Source organism: Diabrotica virgifera, chromosome 10 (genome assembly GCF_917563875.1).
Source record: "Diabrotica virgifera virgifera chromosome 10, PGI_DIABVI_V3a".
Taxonomy (NCBI): Eukaryota; Metazoa; Arthropoda; class Insecta; order Coleoptera; family Chrysomelidae; genus Diabrotica; species Diabrotica virgifera.
In genome coordinates, this window is record NC_065452.1 from 39,824,576 (window position 1) to 39,846,072 (window position 21,497).

Consider the following 21,497-nt stretch of genomic DNA (forward strand, 5'->3'; position numbering starts at 1 on the left):
GATGTTGCATTTTTAAAACTTGGAAAAACATCAGAAAAGAAGTTTGAGAATAAAGAGACCTGGCTGTGGTCAAACGAAGTTCAAGAAAAGAAAAAAAAGTGTACAAGCAGTGGCAAGAACATAGGTCGAGCACAGATCTTCAAAACTATATGGTCGCCAAAAAGGAAGCAAAAGTAGCAGTGGCAAAAGCTAAAGCAGAAACGCATACAAATTATATAATACGATCAACTTTATACCAGCTCAAGCACTTCAAGAATAAAGAAAGGTTTACTTATTTAGCGTATGGCATAAAAATGAATCAGTAAATAAAACATTGCAGTGTATGGAATACAAAAAAATATTTAGCTAAATAAAAAACTATTATAAGATTCACTTCCGCTCTCCATTCAAGACAGGAATGTATGGTATGGAAATAGTCCTTCAAATTTCCCTAATATGGTCTCAGTTCACACTATGTGGTCAATTATTGTTTGGTTTGAATTGCCGCAGTCGCTACCAGGGTTTGGTCGATCTCTCCAGTTATGGAGATTGTGGGCACACACCGTGTCCTCTTCGAATACAGCTAAGGTCTTCTAGATATGCCGTGTTTGGTTGAAGGCATCGTGTTTTACGACTGGGTTAATTACATTTCGTATATATTTCCACTCGCTAGCGCTACTTTTGCACCACCCCTAACATGCGCTTAACTATCAAGACGTTTCGAGTTTTTAAAAAACGATCAAACTCAAGGCTTTTTGTTAATGAACATGGCCGGCCCACTAACCAACCAGATTTGCTTGGCTCAATCTTCATCGGTAATATTTTTCGATCAACAAAATCTTATATTTTTGGGGAGGGATGGCGCCGCGGGTGTCGCAGGGTAATTAGCCCTTCGGTGGTTTATCTACACAGGATCTATTTTCTCCTGGATTTTTTTACCCTACTGTACAACTATTCTTACAGGTAAATATACACTTTCCCGTACCTGTTACACTTTCATAATATAAGTTATTACCTCTCGATGACCAACCTTTTTTTGTTACAAGGATGACCAAAGGGGGTAAAAAATGACCCCCAGTAAAAAATTACGATTGACAAAAAAATTAAGTTGTTTTAAGAAATAAAATAATCTATTCGTAATTTATTGTTACTCTTGTGCCAATAAATGATAAATAAATATTAGTAAAACATATTTTTAATTACAACTAAACAAAAACAGGGATCATCATTCTGAACTTTTAACTAAAGACATTTTCAAAATATACACTAATTTACGTTGCCCCAGGTTTAACAAACAATTTTTTTAATATTGGCAGGGCCGCCGAGAGTGATGAGCGGGCCTCGGTAAGAAGTGAAGAGCGGGCCCCCGGCACAAAGTGAAGAGCGATAAAATTGTTTAATTTTTGTAGAAATAAAATTGTCAATAATAAATGATAAGAAACATTTCAAATATAACTATTTATAAATAACTATTTATAAACTATAAATTTATAAATACCAGTACCTCTTGAGTTTTTTGATTGGCCAAGATGTCTATAATTTTCGAAAAATCGCATGATTTTACCAAATCATTCTCAATGCAGAAAGTTGCTAGGCCAGTTAACCGACCCTGTTTCATTGATATGTAGGTAGATCTCATAGCATTTTTTATGCGAGAAAGAAAACTGAAGGATATTTTCTTTTTTGCGACTATCACCGGTAATGTGCAAAATATTATTGACGCTATAACGATGTTAGGAAATAATGATTCAAATTTGGGATGTTTAATTTTATTTAGTAAATCTATTGGAGAAAGTTGAGATTCTCAAATATTTTCCTTGTATATCGCTCTATCGTTTTCTTTATAAAACTCGCGCAATATGTGCGTCAATTTTTTTTCTTAATATTTTCAACGAAAACATTTCGTTTATAAATTCGCAAAGTCTGTGTGTTATTGCGTTGCCGGTCCTGCAATACTCAGATCAGATTTATCGATGGATTTTTGTGTAGTTTTTTCTTCTGAATCCAAATCTGAAAACGGCATTTCGATATTTCTAACCGTCTTCGAGATGATCGACCCCAAAGTCTAAAATGTGACGTCACAATCGTTTTATTTTCTGCCGACACACTACACGTCCAGCTGAAATCGTTGCTATTAAGTAGGCTGGTTTTTTAATCTCGATTTGTTAAGCAAAGCATAGGTTATTTACATTTGAGTTTGACACTTCGTGAATGTCAAACTAAATGTTAAATTAAGTATTAATAAAACATCAATGACATTTGATAGTAAATTTAATTATTATAGGTATAAAATAAATAAAATGTTCAAAAATACAATTTGAGTATATTTTAAAAGCAATGATTTATTAACAGCTTTAAAAAGATTTATACGAGTAACCAGCCTCCCCTTTATGATAAATGGACTGTTCCATTTGCTATGAAATTAAAATATATAATAGTCGGTTCGCTACACTCGACACAACTGGCTAGTGATTTTAGTATGTAATTTTTTGTTTTTTGCGAATTTTGCAAAAATTGGCAAAATTATTAATTATTTAGTAATTATTAACTAATTAGTAATCACTTTTTTTTGCCAAATTGGCAAAATTATTGACTAAAATCACTAGCCAGTTGTGTCTGAGTTTAGCGAACCGATAGTATATGAAATAATATTGTTTGGTATAAAAAATTATGGTCTGATTGTGCAATTACATTCTTGTAATGGAAAAAAATATTTGAAGATTTTTCTCAAATTATGGATACCAACAACATTTTCATTTATAACTCTTTTATATTTAATTTGGCGAAGAAAAGTTATTCTTCATAAAAAGCTTTTCATGTTTTAAGATTTATGATGCAGCCATCATATATAAAATTTTATTAATTTTATACGAGGTATATAAAAAATATGAATTTCGATCAGGAGTGAACTACTTTTATAGTTCATAACATTTAAATTAGAATGATATAATTGCACATTAAAACATAATTATTAATTCTAAACTACTTTTCATAATAGCAATTTTTCATATTATGAATTAAAATATGTAAATAAACAAAGTTTTCGTTATGATAATGCTCGCATTTTCAGCTTGTTAATATTAATCTTAATCTTAATATTATCTTCATCTCAGAATGTTCATAAAATGTTAATAGCGAATGAATTTCATTTGCCGCATTAAATCTTCTAGTTAAGTCATTTATATTACAATCTATGACAATATTAAATATTTCACAGCGAAATATTGCGTTGGGCTCAAAATTATAAGTCGCCTCAATACTACGCCCTATATTTAAAAATAGAGGTAAAGGTCATATTAAATATAGCTAAGTATTAATTAAACCCATTATGCACATAACGTAAAGAACAAAAAAAAAAACGGGAAAAATTACGTCTTTGGTCTGGTCGACGCCGGGCCCCTTACATCGCCGGGCGCCGGTAAAATGTACCGGCTGTACCTCCTTCTCGGCGGGCCTGAATATTGGAATCTTCTTCTGAAATTCTTACATGCAATTCCACATGATAGACGATATTTACCTAATATAAAATTAGAACATGGACGGCCAAAGGCCATCTTTGACCCAAAATTAAGAAAATATTTTTTTTCGTAAAATATAGGGAATTTTCTTTATTACAAAAATATGAGGGTACCTAGTATGATATTAAAGTCAAATAAAAAATAATGAGTTTAAAATTGAAAACATGTCTGAATTTATTAAATAAAAACATGCATTTAGGTCAAAATTTACCCCCCTTGGTCATCCGAAGGTTAAAGTCAAAAACAACAATATAAGTTAACTTCATTTTATAGTCTTGCTATATACTTTTCTATTTCCTTCCGTGTCAGATTTTTTTTCCATAAAGTATTTTCACTAATCATCAACGTATTGACCGACAAAATGAGGGCTTCATTATTAAAATAAATTTAAAAAAAAAATATTTTGTGGCCATAGAAAACAAATTAAAAAATCGCAAAAAACTTTGAGCAAACAAAGCGAAGAAAATAAAAAAAAACACTAAAATATCAGAAAAAAACTCAAAAATTAAGTGCTGGATGTTAAAAGATGAGAAGATGGTCTACTCAGGGAAAAATAGAAGAAAGAATGTGTTGGAACATCCTAATATAATTTGTAGGATAATGGCCAGTACCTATCATTAAAGATATTGTATTTCAAATACTTCAGAAAAAGTTTTAGAACCTGATTGTGGTCAAAAGAAGTTCAAGAAAAAATAAAAAGAAGAAAAAAGTGTATAAGCGGTGTGTTGGACACAGATCTTCAAAACTATAAGGTCGCCAAAAAGGAAGCTAAAGTAGCAGTAGCAAAAGCTTATGCAGCAACGCATACAAATCTATACGATCAATTTGATACCACTTTAAAAATAAAGAAAGGTTTTTTATTTAGCATAATATGTTATAAAAATGAGTCAGTAAATAATGCAGTATATGGGTTCAAACAAACATATAACTAAATATAAAGACTTTTATAAGATCCACTTCACGTATCCATTCAGGTCATTATGGAAAAAGTCCTTCATATGTCCCTGATATAGTCTTAGTTCACACTCTTTCACTATATGCTCAATTGTTTGCTTTGTCCTGGTCAAGGTCTTCCAGATATGCTGTGGTTTGTTGAAGCTATCGGTTTTTACGGCTGGGTTATTATATTTATATCGAGTGGGGCACTTTGACACCCTAGGCCTCAGAGTCTACGTCTGAGTTGATGTTGAAGTTATCTGGTCAGTTATTAAAGAAAGTAAAAAAGAGAGGTAAAGCAGTTGAATCAGATATCCTGGGAAAGTTGTGCTTTAGGAAATAAAGGAACAAGTTTGATAACAGGATTATTTTTAATAGGATTATGAAAATGGGATAATAATACCAGACAAATGGAGAAGCAATATGTTAATACTTGGTCAAAAAGACAGACAAACATATACAACAATGCTACAGAACCATAAAACTATTTTTCATGGTATACTAAAATCACACCATGAAAATATTATGAGGAAGAATAAATAATTAGACGGAGACATGATAAAACCAAAACATTCGAAAATATTTATGCAATACAGATCAATACCAGCTGCAGTTCTCATTTGAAGGTAGATTATGAAAAAATACGGGCATAAAAAATAAGCGCTAATGTGATATTGTTCATTGATCTTGAGAAAGCATATGATAGGGTTCTTTGTAGTTGGTGCTCAATTACAAAGGAATATCTAATAAGTATATGAAGATTGTGACAGATATGTCTGAGTAAATAGCAACTAGTGTTAAGGGGATGCGATAGAGATTGATAAATTTCATGTGAAAGTTGGATTGCATCAGGGCTAAATGTTAAGTCAATATTTATTCACATTAGTGTCGGGTCAGACAACAGAAACACTATAGGGTATTATTCCCTGGTGCTTAGTGTAGGTATACTACATGTTAGTGGTATATAGAGAAACAAATTTTAAACAAACGTCTCGAAGAAAAATGTTTATAACGTAAATCAAACTATTTGGAATGTTGAATCCAATCCAATCAGATGAAACACATTTAATAAATAAAATAAAGAAAGGAAATACAATAAGCTAACAATTACAATCAATTATAATATAATTATATAATATAATATAATATAATATAATATAATATAATATAATATAATATAATATAATATAATATAATATAATATAATATAATATAATATAATATAATATAATATAATATAATATAATATAATATAATATAATATAATATAATATAATATAATGTAATAGAGCGATGATATTTTATTACAAGCAACTAAACACCAAATCTTTACAGACATTGTGCTCTCCGTTTCACTTTATGATGTCGAGTCCTGGACTGTGAATAAAATCGATCTAAATCGCCGTGTGGCTCTCGAAATGTGGTGCTATAGAAGAATTTTAAAAGTTTCCTGGATGGAGAAGATTCGAAACTCCACAATACTAGAACGCCTCAGCAAGACTACTGATATTATAAAAAGCATCAAGTAGAGAAAGCTGGAGTATTTCGGACACTTAATGAGAGGTCCCAAATATAGGTTGCTGCAAAATATTATTCTAGGAAAAATAGCAAGCAAAAGCAGTCCAGGACGAAGAAGAACCTCATGGTTGAACAACTTGCGAGATTGGTATTGTGTTGATACAAGCATGCTATTTAGCGTGGCAGTGAATAAAGTTAAGATAGCTATGATAGTAACCAACGTTCTAAAAGGACATGGTACATGCCAAAGAAGATGAGATACGCACGTTTGGAGACGTCGCAGTTTTTTTTTTCAGCTCTTGAGTATCTTTTCTAGTGATACATACTGTTGCTTATAATCAGTTACGACAACTGTCTGACAACCACCTAAGATATTGAATTGTTTTTTGTGCGTGACTAACATAATTTCCTGACCTGAACTACTTCGACGCTATATAGTCAGTTCTGGCTGACTTCAATAGAATACCATCCATATAGAAATATCTTGATCCAAGGTGCGCGTTTTTTCCTTTGCTAGATGCATTGATATTTTATATCAACGGATCGATGATCGTGTCATTTATGGTGCAGATTGCGCGACGAAAGAATCACACTGCTTCTGGAAATAAGTTATTAAATTAGCAAATAAATTTTCTAAATCCTCTTCTTTCTAAATTGCCGGCTGTTATTTTTCTTTATATTACACTTGGACTCTGATATTTAAGTGGCTTTGTAAAAAGTATTTTTACTTTTCGCTTAAGTTTTCCTATATCTTTAGTACTTTTATTTAACACTATTACTATTGTATTTCATTTGAGTGCGAATTCAAAAGTTATTGTGTTTTTTGCAGTATTTGTTCCGTGTATTTCCGTTTTATTACGTGGACCCTGTATGTGGACTCCATAAAGGAAAACTTAATGAAAATTTAGGTTTGTTTTCATATCGCTAACAAAAATGTAAATAGTAGGCTTAATACGCAAATAGTATCATAATTTATTCCACCACCAACTTTCAAGTCCCTAGTGCAATTCAAGTTATTCATACAACGCTGTCACTACAAAAGGTCTCTTCCCTATTATCAGTAGAAATTGATAAATTTTAAAAACTAGCATGGAAGTTTTAAGAGAATACCCAACATATTTTCATTTCCGGAAATCATCTTCAAATGTACAATCTTTTAAAAAACTATAAAAATTCTTTTGTTATTTGGAAATAGGTAAAACATTTCTAATATGTAGTTTATTTTTAATAAATATTAACGCGATAATTGGAGATGAAGTTATAGCGGAAATGAAAAACCAACTCAACGGAGAAATTATAAACAAGAGTGGTGAACAAACTATGTATGTGTATGTGTAAAAAATCAACTCAGAATGAAGAATACCTTCTATCCACATAAACTAAAACATAAATATATTTTCGAAAATACACGAGGAAAAGCAACACTACACTACATACTCACGAACAAAAACTTTCATCCATCAAAAATAGAGGGTGTAAGATCGCTAGTTTCAGCAAACTGTGGAACCAATCAGAACCCTGTGATGGTAAAAATAAAAAAAAACTCTGCAACGATTCCATCATAAACCCATCGAATCTTATGTATCGAATGACGTAAATAACTGTATCAACAAAGGCTAATTGAAAGAATTTCTTCTAATAAAATATACGAGAGTCTGATGATATTGAAACGGCATCGACAAAAATTTAAGAATCAATTCAAGTCATTTTTTCATTTTTAAATAATTTATTTATGTAACTAACTAAAAAAATTTATTAGAGAACTAAAACTAACAAGTAGGTAGGTACATTATAACTGTCAACTGTCAAATATAAGTCAAATTATTAATGTAAACATTGTTAAATCAAAATAACAATTTACTGTTTTTTACCATTCTACAAAATACAAGGTATTCTACAAATAATCGTTAAAGTGTATAGGTACTTACGTAATAGATAATCGAATATTGTACAGCGCGTCAATAAGTTATTTCATCAATGATATTCCATGACGTCACTTTTAGTTTTCCTCCCTAGAGAGGAAAATAACGACTTTGCTCCCTACAATCAGGTCAAGAAAAGTATACTTTCGGTAGAGGTAGGTGGAAAAAGCCTTGGTTCACACCACAAGTTCAAATATTAGTTTAAGAGAAATGAAAATCATATTTACAATTAAGATCAAATACAACAATATATAATGAGAACATATTATGATGAAAAAAGTTAATTAAAGCATCCAAGAAATTAAAAACGAACAATGGCAAAATTTTTCGAGAGATATGGAACATGACCTAGCCAAAAGAAAATATGTAATCTATTGACAGGCAGGACAAAACTAATGGATAATGAAATGAGTAAAGAATGGGAAAAGTATTTTAAGTTTCTCTATAGACCAACTGAAAATAACACTACAACACAGGACAGATACCAGCAGAACGAGATCCAAAAACCATGTAAATTGGACCATTCCCTTAAAGAAAGTAAAGCAAACGCCGAGAAACCTATAGAAAAGAAAGGCATAAGGCATCGATAAAATAACCAATGAGTTGCTAAAATAAGGGGTCTTCTTTTTATTAAGGTGCCTATCCGTTCCGGATGTTGGCGATCAGCATGGCTATCCTAACTTTGCTTGCTGCTATTCTGAATAGTCCGGTTGTCGATGTATTAAACCACTTTCTCAGGTTTTGAAGCCAAGATATTCTTCTTCTCCCTGGTCATCTCTTTCCAAATACCTTGCCTTGAAGAATGAGTTGTAACAAGCCATATCTCTGTTCATTCCTCATAAAATGGCCAAGATAGTATAGTTTGCGCTCTTTGATTGTGTTAATAATCTCGCATTCCTTGCCTATTCTACGTAGAACCTCAATAGAGTTGCACAAATTTGACTTGAATGTTTGAACTTGACTTGAGTTTGACTTAATTTCAAGTCAAACTCAAGTCAATCCTTCTGACAAATATTTCAAGTCAAGTCAAACTGGTCAATCGTACAGGTTTGAAAATTCAAACTGTTTGTCAAACTAGTTTGAAACAGTTTGAAAAATAATTTATTTAGTAGATATACTTTTTTGTCGAGATTGACATGTTAGTTGCCAATTAAGATAAGAAAATTAATAATACAATGAGTGCCACATAAAAGTAACTTAATACGGGAAGCGATTATAATCAGAATAGGATCGTAAATTTAAATTTCTTGAAAATGATTCCTGAATGCTTAAACTGCTTGCTGGCAAGTTTCGTTTTATCCATATAACTTTTTTATATCTGAGTGTTACTAGATTAAAACAAAGAATTCGTTGGATAGTTTTTTATCATACAAAGTGTAATTTAATCTACTTTGGGAGCGTTCAGGTTCAAGTATTACGTAACGCAAGTTGGGGGGAGTCATGTAAAACGTTACGGCGCGTTACACGGGGAGGGGGTAGGATGGTTCGAACAGCGCATTACGTAATAGTGATGTAACAAATGTCATTTTTTGAACATTCGCGAATACGAATGCGAATATCTAATAACGACATTCGCGAATGCGGATGCGAATGCGAATGCTCAGTTTTTTTAATTTGTTTTTGAAATGTTTTCTAAATTTGTAATGAGAAGTTAATTGATATTTAGTGTAAATCAATCTGAATCTTAAGCTTTATTACATTATGCCAAATAATAAAACAACGTGAAGGCTGATAATCGGATTATACGAGGTTAAGTTACCTTGTTTTAATAAAAAAGATGAGAAAGAGAATGGATTTTGATTTTATTAATCTAACTTTATTTTCAAATTATTATTTCTCTTCTCTGATATTTATATTCGCAAAACATTCGAACAAATTTTGCGAATGCGAATGCGAATGCGAATGCGAATATGCAAAAAGATGCGGATATTCCCGAATGCGAATACGAATACGAATATTCGTTACATCACTATTACGTAACATTGTTTTTTTAACTTTAATAAAAAAAACTACCGAATCACAATCTTCCACCTTTTCAACTTTCGTTTATATTTTACATAGAACCCCTGGATTGTATTATATTGCCCCCTCACCTCCGCTGATGTTACAATAGGACAAAATAGTATTTAAGTGAAAAAATCTTAAAATTTGTATTTAGCAGTCAAGCACAGTAATATGTGTCTCAATGGACAGCTCAAAATAAAATGATTTGAAATTTTTATGACTTTCTTTTATTAAAAAAGGCATTTAAGGACCAGTTAGAAAAACATCTGGTTACATACCAATCTGCTAGTTCACTCGAAAATACAATACAAACGTATTGCTGTATATTTGTTGGTATTTCTTTAAAATTCAAAACTAACCATTGGGATATTAGACCTGGATCCTGCGTACCAAAAAAAGTTGATTAATAGCAAGCCGAAAATTTGTTAATAGCTTAACGGTGCCTAGTCGGACAAACTTAGATGTACGGGAACACTGGAACGGTGGAAGTTTTAATTGTGGAACAGTTTAATAATTTGGAACGTCAGATTACGAAAACGTCCCATGTATTTTGTCGGACATAACATCCAATTGATTTGTTACCCTTTCATTAAACTCTCATGCAAAAATCAGACTGCTATTACTAACCAACATGATTCCTGTCATTTGACATGTTCTTCATGTTCCACTCATTAAAATGCCCAGTTGGTGATAAACACCAGTCTGATTTTTGCATGAGAGTTTAATGAAAGGGTAACAAATCAATTGGATGTTAATCAATCGGAAGTTCTATCCGACAAAATACATGGAACGTTTACGTAGTCTGACGTTCCAAATTTTTAACCTATTCCACAATTAAAACTTCCCCTGTTCCAGTGTTCCCATACATGAAAGTTTGTCTGACTAGACACCGTTAATCTATTAACAAATTTTCAGCTTGCTATTAATCAACTTTTTTTTGGTACGCGGGATCCAGGTCTATATGGTTTTACCTACATTTATCTACAATTTAAATTTCTTTTCGACTTTGACTTTTATAGACGTCAATTACAGTCATATAAAAAACAGCTCCTGAAAATTACTATTTAAATAGTAAAATAATATATTTTGGGCTTGTAAAACTCGATATATTACATCCTTAATAGTTTTTTATTCCCCGTGACCAAGAAAAACCTAGAAGTTAATTGTATTTGAATTTATTTTACCCCATTTGGGGTTTCCGTTTGGAGACGTCAATAATTGGAAGTGACAAAGTGTTCAGTTATTAAAAACTTTAAAATTTAATATGGACTATGCAGGGAAACCTCCAGATAAACCTCCAGATATTAACAGTATGGATCAAGATGATAATATAGAGAAAAGTAGCATCAATATAAATAACACATGGGACGGTAAATCAAAAAATAAAGGAGAAACTGTAAGTAATAAATCTGATATTTCTACAGACAATATAAGAGAACATTTTCTATATCAGAGCAGTGACGTAGGACCTTTCCATATATATATATATATATAGAAAATAATACTCCAAACTTTAAAGGTCAGATTAATGCTATCAAAATTGGCGACATTATACTCTCTAATTTTTCGAATTTAGATAACAAAATTACTAGTATTGATTCAATAGGCAAGAATAGAATTAGAATTAAATTTAAAGATTATCAATCAGCCAATTTTTTAATCAATCAAAAAACTTGCTCATTGTTTACAAACAACAATTTAGATGTTTACGTTCCGAAGTTTATACTCCATAGACAGGGTATAATTAGGGACATAGATATAGAATTTTCAGAAGAATATATCAAAAATAAAATTAAACAATACGATATGCACTGTAAGTTCGAAGTAGTTTCGGTTAGAAGAATAAATAGAAAGGTAGAGAAACATATCGAAGATAAAACAATAATAGACAAAGTTCCAACAAAATCATGTATTGTTAATTTTAAAGCACAAAACTCTTCCTAAATATATCACAATCAATAAAGTGATCAAAGACGTTGAACCCTATGTTCAAAAAGTTCTATTATGTTTCTCTTGTCTTCGTTTTGGACACCTTGGATTTAATTGTAAAGCACGTCCCAGGTGCAACAAATGTCATGATTTCCATAATACAAAAGATCATACAATAAATGAATATACTCCAACTTGTTTCAGCTGTCAAGGTAATCATTTGACTACACACCTAAGTTCATGTCCTGAATTTTCTAGACAGAAACAAATTAAGAATACGATGTCATCATTAAATCTAAATTTCTTTGATGCATGTAAACAAATTCCGAAAGTTTCATATGCCAATATTGCTGCCAGAAATAGTAGTTCTTCCTTGCCAACCAATTCTAATCAGAATGAGCAATCTTATCAAGTAATTCCAAATCAATCAGCTTCATCCGCAAAGAAATTCTCCTCACAAATGTTCTTCAGCAGTAATAACCCAGAAAAAATAAATTTTAAGCGACACCGGCCAAGTTCTCCCAATACTTTGGAATCAGCTAGAAAAGAAATACTTTCTCAAGAAAATATTCCTAGACAAAAAGGTGGTATTTATAATACGTCTAAATATACAGAGCATACACATACAACAAACTTGAAAACACAAGGAGTACCATCACAATTAAATAATGTAATTTTAGAATTGGTTCTTAATATAATTAGTTCATTAAAACTCACTGAAAATTTAGACAAATCAAAAACAGAGATTATACAACAAATTAATAGATACTTAAGTACGGCAGCGATCTCACAAGAAGACTTACTATCTCAAACATCATGTCAGACACAACTAACCCTTTAAACTTTTTACAATGGAACTGTCGCTCAGCAGTTTCTAATAAACCAAATTTAGAAGCCTTACTTATTCAAAAAAATGTATATGTGGCCATGTTATCAGAAACATGGTTTAAACCAGAAAAATTTTATAACTTCTCAGGATATAATTGCTTTAGGTCTGATCGCCCTGATGGGTACGGAGGCACAGCAATTTTAATTAAAAATAAAATAATTACAGAAGAGATACATTTATTGGATAATTATAATTTTACTTATACTTGCATGGCTGTTAAAATTTCGTGTATCAAGAAACCAATACATATAATATCCGTATATAAAGAACCAGGTATTAGAGTAACGGTTGAAGAATGGGTCAATTTTTTTCAAAACATTCCTTCTCCATTCATCATTGGAGGGGACTTCAACGCTCACAACATGGCATGGGGTTGCGAAAATAATGATACTCACGGTAAAGTTTTATTAGAGGCGATAGAACAATGTAATCTATTATACTTAAATGATGGTTCTCCAACTCTTGCACTAACTTCCAGCCCATCAGCAATCGATATAACAATATGTACCCAGGACATTTTATCTAAATTAACTTGGTCTGTTATTCAAGATCCACATGGTTCTGATCATCTACCCTTGATCATAGCCTTGGAAAACTCGGAACAAGCAATACAACCTGGTGACAATACACACAAAAGATGGAATTTACATAAAGCAGATTGGAATTTGTATTCATCGAACTTTTATTCGGGAAAACAACCACAAACTTATGAAGAATTAGTTACCGAAATAAACCGATGCGCAACCATTTCAATTCCAAAATCATACAACAATAACAAATATCCTACAAACAAGATACCAAAACCATGGTGGGATAATAACTGCGAATCAGCTGCAAATAACCGCAAAACGGCATATAGACATTATAAAACAAATCCTAATCTTCACAATCTAATTGAATACACAAAATTAGATGCCTTAGCAAAGAAAACTTTTAAAATTAGAAAAAAACAAACTTGGATAAATTACTGCGAAAGCTTAAACTCCAACACTCCAATCAGCGACGTCTGGAAGAAAGTAAATCGCTACAAAAACCGAAAGCAGTCCAATCAACTTCCGATAAACACCGAAGCTGCATGGATAGAAGAGTTCCATTTCAAGATTTCACCTCCTTGGGTTCCAAGTCAGATAAATGAAGCTACAGTTACCGTACCCAGAGAAATCTTCAATCTAGAGAAACCATTTGAATTATGGGAATTAAATCATGGACTCAAGCAAAATAATAGTTCATCTCCAGGGATGGACTGTATATCATATTCTATGCTATATTTTCTACCTACAGAATATAAACTATTATTACTACACATTTTTAACACTATATGGCAAAACAAAAATTTAATTCCCAAAGCATGGAAGAACTATATTGTATTACCTATAAAAAAGCCAGGAAAGCCAGATAACAAAGTTGAATCTTACAGACCTATATCTTTAAGTTCCTGTATACTAAAAACTCTAGAGAGATTAATCAAAAATCGGCTTGAATACTGGCTTGAGTCCGAAGATATCCTTCCCAAATCTCAGTACGGCTTCCGAAAATCCAGGTCTACACAAGATGCTCTCACTTCCCTAGTCTCTTCTTTACAGGTCAATTTTACAAATCAGGCGTCGACAGCTGCAGCATTTATAGATGTAACTTCAGCGTTTGATAACATAAATTTAGATATTCTTTATAAAAAATTAGTAGATCTTGGAATGCCACTTAAAATTTCAAATTTCATTGTATCCTTGTACAAGAATAGATGGACTTACTTAAAAATAAACGAGAACCTTTTACCACCAAGGTTAACGAGTATAGGTATACCACAGGGTAGTATTTTAAGTCCACTTCTCTTTTCATTGTACAATATAGATTTAGAACATATAGTACCTCCACACTCTAATATTTTACAATTTGCAGATGATGTTGTGTTGTACACCTCCCATTCTTCCCTAGACATTTGTAGACGTCAACTTGAATTTACATTAGATTGTGTAAAAAATGATTACCATTCTCTAAGCTTATCCATATCAACCACAAAGACTGAAATTTGTTTTTTCTCCAAAAACCGCCAAATTCCTCAAGGCACCTTCAAATTAGGTAGAATAGAATTTCCGATAAAAAATTGTGTTAAATATCTTGGGACGTATTTGGATCGTAAATTGTTATGGAAGGATCAAATTCATTCTATTATAAAGAAATCAGAAAATTCTATGAATATCCTTAGAGCTTTTTGTAGAACCGGTTGGGGAGCTGACCCGAATATTGCATTGCTATTCTATCGCTCAATGATTCGACCAATTTTCGACTATAGTTGTCATTTATATGGGTCTGCGTCAACAGGATATCTTAATAAAGTTGAAATCCAAAGGAATAAATGTTTGAGACTCTGTCTCGGTTACTTAAAATCTACTCCTATTACTACTATTGAGATTGAAGCTAAGGAACCACCACTTACTCTACGTAGACAGTTTTGTACAGATAAGTTTGTAGCTAGAGCTATCTCAAAAAACGTCAGCTACTTAAGGACTATTCGTAACTTGAATATATTAGATTTAAGCCATAAATATTGGTGTACTAAAAAAACCCCCATATACGTTGAAAGCTACAGGAAGTTGACAATGAATGAAAACCAAATGTACAAAAATAAAATACCTTTAATTTACACTAAACCTCCTGAAACTCTCTTTTCCAAGGTAATACAAACAAACTACATGGATTCAAACCTTCCAGGCAATATTATCAACAAAATAATTAAAGACAGGTGGCCTATGTTTCAATATATTTTTACTGACGGCTCCAAAATTCAAAATAAAACCGGATGTGCAATATATCACTGGAATTCTGAATACAAAGAATCATGCCGATTGCCTAATGAAGCTTCAATATATACTGCCGAATTATCAGCTTTATTACTTGCGTTAAAATATATAGCCTCTGTTGGTATGGACAATTATATCATTTTCACCGATTGTAGAAGTATTGTGGACAAACTCACTTCTATCCAATCGACAAAAAATCTAAACCACATTGAGATAGAAATTAAGAGTCTATATTATGATTTTACTTCCTCGGGCAGTTCAATTATTATTTGTTGGGCGAAAGGACATTCTGGAATATTAGGAAATGAAGAAGTCGACAAATTAGCTAAATCTGCAGCTTTAACCAAACAAAACATATGCAACATACTTCTACCAGTAACCGATATAGATAATATCAGTAAAAACCATTGCAAACAAAATTGGCAACGTGTATATAACCAAAGTACAACGGGAATAAATTTTAGAAATTGCCAGCCACTAATTCCCAATGAGAGATGGTTTAAACAAGAATCAAATAGGCTATTTATAAAAACAATAAACAGAATGAGGTCAAATCACGCACTAACCCCAGCATACAAACACAGCATAGGTATCAGTGATAACCCATATTGCGCCTGTGGTGGAATGGGAGATCTACAGCACCTGATATTGGAGTGTGGACTGTACAGACAAAATATTATAGTAATGTATGAAAAGTTAGTTGATCTAAATTGTCCTTTACCTTTCAATTTAAACGAAATTCTTTTTCCAAAAAATAAGCAGACGTTACAATGTCTTTACGAATATGTAACGTCCTGTAAATTTAAATTTGAAATAGGCTTAGATAATAAAATTTTAAAATTGTAAAAATATCACACAAAATTGAAAAATGTATCCATTAAGATAGTATAACACTCTGTAAATTTAGATAATAAGTAGGCTTAGATATTAACTTAAAATTGTTATTGTAATACCATACAAAAAAACACAAATAGTCTGGCTAATTGGCTCTGTCAAAGCCATTAATAAAAAAAAAAAAAAAAAAAAATTTCTTTCGGAGACAGGCTACAAATGTTGGGTTTAAATTTTTAAAAAATTAATGTATAAATATGCATTAATAGTATGGTATAACTTATAACTAGACCCAAACCCAGACATCCAAAGTGAAAGTTATCCTCCAACACCAAATTGTTCTATATGGTCCACATAATGGTAAGAAAAAGTCACACACACCATTTTCAGCGTCGGGTTTGAGGGAAGAGGGGGAAGAAATCGGTAAATTCGGCGATTTTTACGTTTTTCGTCAATATTTCTAAAACTATGCGGTTTCTAAAGGATTCTACATAAAATTTAAAACAAAAAGGTCCTATACATATATGTTATAAAATCAACGGTTCCAGAGTTACGGAGGGTGAAAACTAGAAGTTTTCGATACTTTTTATATTTTCTGGGAAATTTATAATATTATTACTGATGAAAGAAATTTTCTTTAACAGGATTGTGTTTTGTAAATAAAATTTGATATTTCAGTGGCATGTTAGTGATAAGCCCTCGAAGAAACGTCAACCTCACCACCCAAAATCATCATCAATTGCCCAAAAAATATAAAAAATATCGAAAACCTCCACTTTTCACTCTCCGTAACTCTGGAAGCGTTGATTATATAACAATTATATATAGGACCTTTTTTGTTTTAAATATTATGTAGAATTGTATAGAACATTGTTTACGCTAAAGTATAGTTTTAGAAATATTGACGAAAAACGTAAAAAAAATACTAATTTACCGATTTCTCACCAATCTCCACTCCAACCCGGACGCTCAAAATGGTGTAACTTTTTACTGCACAATATGTGGACCATATAGAACAATTTGGTGTTGGAGGAAGACTCTTTCTTTGGATGTTTGGGTTAGGCCTTTTTTTGACCAGTTATACTATACTACTTCCGTAACTTTGGAACCGTTCATTTTAGAAGGATTATGCAATGGGCCTTTTTTATTTCAAATTGAATGTAGAACATTTTTGTATAAAAGGTTGTTCATGCTAAATCTCATAGTTTTAAAAATATTGACGAACAACGTAAAAAACTACGAATTTACCGATTTCTCCCCCCCCCTCTTCCCTTCAAACCCGACGCTGAAAATGGTGTGACTTTTTTCTGAACATTATGTGGACCGTATAGAACAATTTGGTGTTGGATGATAACTTTCACTTTGGATGTCTGGTTTATGCCATTCTTTGGATCAATTGTATCATACTATAAAACGCTATAAGCTTTCTTAATAATTATCCTAACTGGCGCGCTTATTGGGTTTTATTTGTCTGTCTGCGGTTTAAATATATCAGCCAATACATTTCTGTTTATTGAAATTTGTCAAAAAAATTTTTTTGGACCTTGTTGGGATTGGGGGATTTTCCCTACCCCTCCCCCAACCATTACTCCCCCCGTTGATCCGCCACTGAACAAATAAACACGTTGCGTAATATTCAAACTTTTCAAACTGTTTAAAGATGTTTGAATTCAAGTCAAACCTAAAGATATCGAAATCAAGTCAAGTCAAACTTTTTTATACAAAGAGTTTGATTTTCAAGTCAAGTCAAGTTTGTTGAGTAAAATCAAACTAGTTTGACTTGATGCATCTCTAAACCTACACATTAGTCACACGATCCACCCACGAAATTCTCAACATGCGCCTATAACACCACATCTCGAAAGCCTCGAGTTTTCTCAAAGAAGCCTCGGAAAGTGTCCAGACCTCTACTCCGTATAATAATGTAGAAAATACATAGCATCTGATGATAGTGATTTTGGTAGCAAGAGGTAAATCGTGGCTTCTGAAAAGAGACTTCATCATTATGAACGCTGATCTCGCTTTTTTTATGCGTTGTTTTATTTCACTTGAGTGGTCCCACTGACTGTTTATGTTGGTATCAAGGTATGTGTAGCTGTCGACTCTGTCAATTAGTTGTTGGTTAACCAAAAGCTGTGTATTTAATATTTCGCGCTTACTGACTACCATGTACTTTGTTTTTTTCGTATTGAGATCAAGTCCGTATTCTCTACTTATATCTGATATGCGCGACATTATACTTTGCAAACCATCTAGACTGTCTGCAAAAACTACAGCGTCGTCGGCATATCTAATGTTGTTCAGACGCTCTCCGTTGACTAATACGCCTTCCTGTAGTTCTCCCAGCGCTTGCTTGAAAATACATTCAGAGTATATATTAAACAGCACCGGGGACAGGATGCATCCTTGCCTCACTCCTCTATCTATGGAGACTGCCTCTGTCAATTGGTCATCCACTTTAATATTGGCAGTTTGGTTGTAATAAAATTATATATGATCCTCAAGTCTCTATCATCTACTCCCGCTTCTTTCAAGATGCTTATGAGTTTATAATGTTTTACTCTATCAAACGCCTTTTTGTAGTCGATAAAACAAATATACACGTCACAGTCAACATCCCTGCATCTTTGCATAAGCACTTGGACAGTGAGTAGAGCCTCTCGGGTGCCTAAGGCATCGCGGAATCCAAACTGCGTCCATGATATCCGTTCTTCGCATTTTTATATATTCTGCCGTGTATCACTTTCAGAAACGTTTTGAGTAAGTGGCTCATTAGGCTAATTGTCCTGTAGTCTTTACATGTTTTGGCATTTACTTTTTTTTGGGTAAAGTTACGAAGGTCGACTTTAACCAGCTTTGGGGTATTTTTCCAGTTACGTATATTTTGTTGAATACAGTTGTTATCCATTTTATTCCTTGTTCATCCATAAGATTTAGGAATTCTACATAAAACTGGTCAGGCTCTATAGCTTTACCATCTTTAGTTGTTTAATAAGGGGTGATGCATTATAAACCGAACTGAATATCCTCTTAACTAAAATAATTAAAGTGGCAAATACCACCTCAGTGGAAACAAAGTATTGATTGATAGCAATTTTTACAAATTAAGAAAAATTAACCCACAAAATTAGCGAGGTATGAGTTTGATGAGTGCGGTAATAACCAAAATTCTAGCAGAAGTAATGTCAACAGAAATCTGTGAAGAACAACAAGATTTCAGAAACAATAGGTAGACTATAGATAGATGCAATATTTGAAATTCGTCAAATATTAGAAAAAACCAAAGAGTCTTACCAGTTAGCTTTCATGTGTTTTATTGTTAATTATTTACTTTAATAATATAATATTATTTTATTAATATAATAAAAAATAAGTGGAGAATTAAAAGTCAAAGTAAAATAGGCACCGTTCAGATACAGGTAATAAAACGAAAAATGTATGAAGAGGAAGACGAACAATTTAATTTAATTTTTTTTTGTCATTTTCTTATTTTGACATTAATAACTAGGTCCTCCCATATTCTACTCTGAAGCAGAGCAGCATCTTTGATGTCACTTTTATTAATTTTCAGCTAAAATATTTACCTGATCACGATCATCTTATTAAAGCAACTAGTAAGCGAATAGGTCAAAATGAGTGCAGATTTTCAAGCACATCATTAAGCGAGTAGATAACAAGAATGTAAGAACAAACAAAATCGCAAATGCCACAAAACGTGAAAACGTCAAAATATACAAAAATCGAAGCACAAACAAAGTATGTAACTAGAAATAATATAAAATTATCCAGATAACGTGAGGAAAAACGGTATACTGAAATTGGATGCTACACTTATCGATAGAAAAATACGTTACAACATCCAACGATCCAACAAGAACATTTGACTAAAGTCATCTACTTTAAAATATATAATGTAGATAATTTTTGTACTACTATGTAACACAACAAAATAATTTTTTAGTTTGTATTTAAAAAATGACTGCCGAAATCGACATCGAAACGTCAAAATAAACAAATCTTGGACCATCAGAGACTCATACAACTCTCACTTTCTTTAATGTAAAATTTACTCATTCCAGATACCTAAGATATCAAGACAATTGAGCTTTGGAAACAATTTTTCTGTAATAAAGACCTAGGTGACCACTGTGACCAGGTTTACTGGATTATATCTCATAAGACCTGAACAACACCGCTCTTTATATGATTTTATAGAGATTTTCAGTAACACCTACTGTAATACATCTTAGAAGATTCTGAGAAATGACACCCGTAGGTAGTAAAGAGGTATCATCTATGTATTTTCTATTCTCCATTGTATCTTTGTTCTTCTTCTTCTCATTGTCTTTAACAATGTGCCACTGGTTGGTCTGTGAGCACAGAATTTTTTTTTTTTTTATTTGCTAAGTGCTACAATCTGGTCTTTGACCAATGAGTAACTTTTTATCTATCCTATCTTACTAACTACCTAATATCTAAGAGTCACCCTTTGATGTCTTCTTAGTTGTCTTTATTATTACTGGCGCACTTTTTGATTGCGCACTATCACACAAAGCTCTGCTTTTCACTTTATCACGCACTACACCAACACGTTGCTTGCACACTAGTCGCGCAATGCTCCGCTATTAGCTTTGTCGCACACTACACCATCTCGTGAGGTTTGGTCCTCTTCAGTCTTCTTTTCTGGTTTGAGTTGTCCAGGAGCTGGATGGCCTCAATATTTTCGTGGAGAAGAAGTCTTTTTTCATGACTTTCTGCGTGTTTTCGGATTTCTTTGTCGACGGGCTCCATTCGTAGATCCTTGTGGATATCGTCATTACGGATGTACCAGGGTGCGTTAACTATGCCCCTTAATACTTTGTTTTGAAAAGTTTGTATTATTTTCAAGTTTGTCTTTTTTGTACATCCCCACAGTTGGATACCATACGTCCATACTGGTTTTATAACTTGTTTGTAGATTAGCATCTTGTTATACGTTGACAACCCTGAGTATCTTCCCAGTAGCCAGTACAATTTTTTATATTTAATATTTAATTCTTCCTTCTTTTTCTTTACATGGGCTTTCCAGCGAAGCTTCGTGTCTAGGGTTAAGCCCAGGTATTTGGCTGTGTTGGCATACGGAATGTCTTGTCCATTAATTTTTATTGGTGCGTACAGAATTTTTTTATTAGTG